This window comes from Rhinolophus sinicus, chromosome 17 (genome assembly GCF_057876585.1).
Source record: "Rhinolophus sinicus isolate RSI-liver-muscle chromosome 17, RSI-T2T, whole genome shotgun sequence".
Classification (NCBI taxonomy): Eukaryota; Metazoa; Chordata; class Mammalia; order Chiroptera; family Rhinolophidae; genus Rhinolophus; species Rhinolophus sinicus.
The window spans coordinates 101,235,967-101,241,001 of record NC_142517.1 but is presented as its reverse complement, the minus strand read 5'-3'; the positions used below and the strand labels follow the sequence as shown (position 1 = coordinate 101,241,001).

The 5,035-nt window shown below is 39.0% G+C and overlaps 1 pseudogene; it reads right to left on the bottom strand.

Moving 5' to 3' along the window:
- Positions 1-515: 515 nt before the first annotated feature.
- LOC141573208 (translationally-controlled tumor protein-like) lies at positions 516-1,358 on the bottom strand (annotated as a pseudogene).
- Between the last annotated feature and the right edge of the window lie 3,677 nt (positions 1,359-5,035).

The window sequence follows — 5,035 nt, the reverse complement described above, 5'->3', positions numbered from 1 at the left end:
TCAAATATTTGCTGGTCTTTTCTAGTAGAAGATGAGAATAACAGTTTATTTTGAAAATGCACAGGGGTAATTAACAATTTTAAGATATTGTGTCAAAATGTATAGTACACATTTAAGGTAGAATTAAAATTTCTAATGGAATACTCATTTACTGAGTGTTTTAGGGAGTCATCGTATCTTCAATCAAACATTAAACACATACAGCAGCCTCAATACTATAAAAATATCTTTTTTTTTCTTTTAGCTCCCAACTGTCTGAGTCTTTTGTTATTCTTTTGGTAAGCTCTTCCAGAGTTAACTACTTCCGTTTGTAAGTGATGAAATGTCTAGGGAATCCATGGTGCTCTGGGCGTGGTCTTTCCCTTCACTTCAAGTCAGAGTTAGGACTTTTGACCTTGTTTGTAGTATTGCAGCCCCAGAAGCAGTTTTCACTGTAGCGGTTAGCTGAAGACAGTCACACACTTCATGGTAGTGGCCCATACAGCAGGCTTAGCTTCTCCAGGAACTCTACACAGGATGGACTGAAACATGTATTACACTGAGAGGCATTTTCTCCAGTGGGTTTAAATGTATTTTATTTTTAGACAACCTACATGACATGTTTTTCTTCCAAAACAATGCCTCTGCTCCAAATAAATCAAGGTCAAAATAAATGAAGAGCTCAAGATAACATCAATACTATTTTTCTAGTCCTGGTGTGTGGATGGAAAGCAGCAGCCGGTGAGGGTGATGACCGGTAATGGATCCAAATTGCCAACTGTGTTTTTCCATTTCTAAACCATCCTTAAGGAAAATCACGTGTGGGGTCACACCATCCTCAGGGCAGTGCAGCACACAGCAGCCTGCCATCTGGATTCTGGTTTTCACCAATGAAGACCTGGTAGTTTTTGAAATCAGCAAGGAAGTACTTGATTTGTTCTGCAGCCCCTGTCATGAAGGTTTCACTCTTTCTGGTCTCTGTTCTTCAAGTTTCCCTTTGATTGATTTTATGTCATCCTTGATGTACTTCTTGTAGGCTTCTTTGATGAAGCTGGTTTCCTGCAAATGATGGTTCAAGACAATATCAACACCAGTGACTAGTGTGCTTTCGGTACCTTCGCCCTCCGGGCCTTCAGTGGAGGCATTTCCAACAATGAGAGAGTCATCAGTGTCACCCTCTGTCCTGCTGACCATCTTCCCCTCCACCTCCAGGCACAGCCCATCTGCGATCTCCCGGTTCCTGTAGATGTCGGAGAACATCTCCTCATGGCTGATGAGGTCCCCATAGATGAACCTGACGGTGGCTGGAAGGAGACAATGCTGCCTCACCAGGAGCCCCGAGCAGCCCAGCAGAGCTGGAGGGAGGGGCGAGTGGGAAAAGCAAGGTATCTTTCAACAGCAAGTTACAAGGAAATCACAATTTGAGATAGTATGTCTTTATGTAAATAATTCACCGCTTTATCTCATAGCCAAACCATGGATCCATTATAAAAAAGGATTATCTCATAAGAACATGAAACTGGTGATTACAGTTGATTCAGAACATGCTGTAAAATGGCAATAACCCATTTACAGAGGATACTAAAGATGAAATTTGAGGAAGTTTGAAAAATGCTCCTCTGACATACAATGTGACATACAGACGATGTATTATAGAATTGTGCACTTGAAACCTATGTAATTTTACTAACCATTGTCACCCCCAATACATTTAAGAAAGAAAGAAAGAAAGAAAGAAAGAAAGAAAGAAAGAAAGAAAGAAAGAAAGAAAGAAAGAAAGAAAGAAAGAAAGAAAGAAAGAAAGAAAGAGAAAGAAAGAAATGTTCCTCTGGAGGTTGTTCCTTTTCTATTTTCTCAGTATCGACATTTTATATGAGAGCAAATATATCACATTTAGGAGTGATTGCTAAAATCAAAGGGAAATGAATTAGTTTCTGTATGTTGCTATTTAAGTTACAAAAAGGAATATTCCTTCTGTCACATATAAATATCTCTATGAATATATAGTTACGAATTTCATTCCATCTTTCCATGAAAGTGGTCTTAATATTATATCGTTATACCATACAATACAAACTAAAAGATGAATATTGTGTTATCTCTTTTTTTACCGTTCTGTGTTAAAACACACAGGTTTTGATCACAACAGCAGTGACTTGCAACGGCAACAACCGGCTCCCTGTGGGATCGGTCTGTCTTCTCTGATTGGCGGGAAGTCTGTCTGTACACCCAGACTGCTCATTGAGGACAGAAACAGACAAACAGTTAGATAGCAATTCTTCATCCTGCTCAGAGTCTTACTGGGGGAAATTGGGTCAAGGGTAGTTGCCCAAGTTTTAACTCCGTTCAGAAAGTCTAATGAGTCATAAAGAAATTACAATTTCTGTATCTTTATCAAATGCTGATTTGATTTGGTTGTGATGGCTGTGATCCAGGTTATTCCATAAACATGTCCTAAAAAACAAGTCACTACTGCCATGATCTAAACATTTTAATCATGAGTGCATTGTATTCAAGGTTGTATCTGCTTGAATTTTAGAGAGTGACATTTTTCTCAGTGCTAAAAAAGAAGCAAACACGGAAAAGAAATGTGATGAGTATACTGCTTACTAATAATACTTCCGTTTATGTAGACTTTTATGGTCTTCCAAGCCATTCTAAATTTATAACCAAAATGTTGATAAAAGAGCTATATGGTTGGTACACTTACCGCCCAGAATTGAGCTATATCATTTGAGGCTCAAAATAATGTTACCGTATAGGCAGGGCAGGTGTCATCGTTACTATTTTATAAGTGGGAAAACTAAGACTCAGAGAAGTCAAATAACTTGGCCAGGATCACAGAAAAAGAGGTAAGTCTAGAAGCAAACCTATGTCTCCTGGATCCTAGCACTTTTTCCCTTCTGACATGCCACATAGCTTCAAAGATAGTTCCGAATGATGAATGACTTTAAATCGCTTGTTTATCTTTGGAAAGGGTTTTTCTCCCCAGATCCTCAGCTGCCTGGCATCAGCCCCCTGCCCGGACTCCTGGAGTCATGATTAAGGAGGGGAACAGGTGGCAGCTTCATCATCTGCCAGGCATAAAGCCTAAGACATTTCGTTTTGGTAAAGGGTTTCCAGGCTCAGATTTGCCAGGCATTCTAAAACGGAGAGAAAAACAAATTTACCTCTGCAGCACATGGAAAAATAAACACCAATGTCAGGATTTTGTGTTCCAGATGACAGTATCATTTGAATGATAGTCAGTTGTTGTTTTTAGAAAGAGAGAATAAAATTTCAGCTCTGTGTACCAAAACTATGGTCTCATCCATTAAGGACACAGATGCAGAAGCAGGTAAAAACTATCCATGTCTGTAGTTCCTACAGGACTAGGTAATGATTAAATAAATAACTGGTTCTCATCCTACAACTCAATGTTTAACAAAGTCCAAACAGACTGCTGCCACATTTTTAAGTCAACACTGATATCTAAAATAAACACAGGCTGACTAACACACACTGGTACTTTAATGAAAATATGTTGTGGAATAGCTCCTAGCCAAGAGAAGTTACTGGGTTTTTTCTCTGGGTAACTGTTGATGAGTCAGAAGAATAATAACCCCCTAAACATTTTTTAAATGATTTCATTCAACAAACTTTCTTTTTTGAGCACTTCCTCTCAAGAATGGTGAAGGGTATGAGATTTTACCAGATGTTTAACTTAACAAGTGAGCTTGTCACAGTTTCATAGAAGCTGGCAGAAATGGTGAACCTCCTAGGTTAGAGACTAAAGATTTCTTTACAGCATTAATAACCAGTGGCAGCATGTGACAGGAACTCTGCGCTTAAGGAAGCCTCTCCGTTTATACCGAACAGTAAGCATGCCTGTTTATTGCTGTTGAGGGAGACACTTCGTCACTCTTCTAAGGCAGTTTGCTATACAAACATCCTTGAAAAATAGTCCAAAACAAAGACAGTCAGTGTCTCTACTTGGAAGATGTGTATAATGTGAGAAGTCCAGGGAGAACTGTCTCCCAACACTTATTCTCTACCAGGCACTGAGAGATGCTAAGGATACGACGATTACAGAAGGACCATGCTCTCTTGTTCCCGATAAGTCTAATATTGTTAATAAATTCATCCATGATGTTGGACTCTTAAATTCTGTCCATCGAAAATGTGGTAGCTCAGTTTGTTCAGTATCTGTCCTTAACTTGATTCGTATAATCAAGAAAATTGGTGGAGGATCCACAAGACAGAAATCCTGTCCCTCAGTTCCCAGCTTGTTTGCTAGTGAAGTGCCAACGTGATTAAGTGCCAGCGTAATGGAGCTAACACGTTGCAATTGCATTAGAGCACAATATTGCCTCGTTTCCAAAGTGCCCAGTCTGTGGCAGGACCATCCGATCGACATAAAGATAAAGGTCATTAACAGGGGAAGTAGATAGCAGTGTTTAAAGACAGAAGTGAAAGCTGATAGAAAAATATTATGAGGGAAACCTCCCCTAATTGTACTAGTGGGACTTTACTATCAAAGAAATTAGAGTCAAGCCACACCAAAATTCAGACCAAAACAGTTGGCTCTAGTCAATGCGTCAGTGATATTTAAAATATAATTTAAAGGTGAGTTTTTCTACGGGGACGTTAGCATTATCACCAGAATGTATTAAGAGAAGTTTTCAAATTCCACCGAGAATATTTAATCTGAGCCCCTGAAGACATGGATGTTTTATCCAAATCATTTCAACTTCAGTTGATTCTTTACAATGACACTTCTCATTAAGATGACCCAGATCCCTTTCGTCTGACTTTGTTTTTATGAAGCAACTTTTCAATTGTAATTCGACCTCCCAGCAGACTTTTCATAATTGAGAGAAAATACTGACCTGAGAACATGAACATTCCAGACCTCTTAATAGCTCTATTTTTTTCCCCTCTCCAAATTGGTTAATTGGCAATTAAATTTATCAATCAGGCTTCTGTGAATTCAGTTAGTACAAGCCAGTTCCATCAGTCAAAAAATACCAGAGTTTCAGTGCCGGTGCCCTTAGACTCACCAGTTCCATTCTAGGAA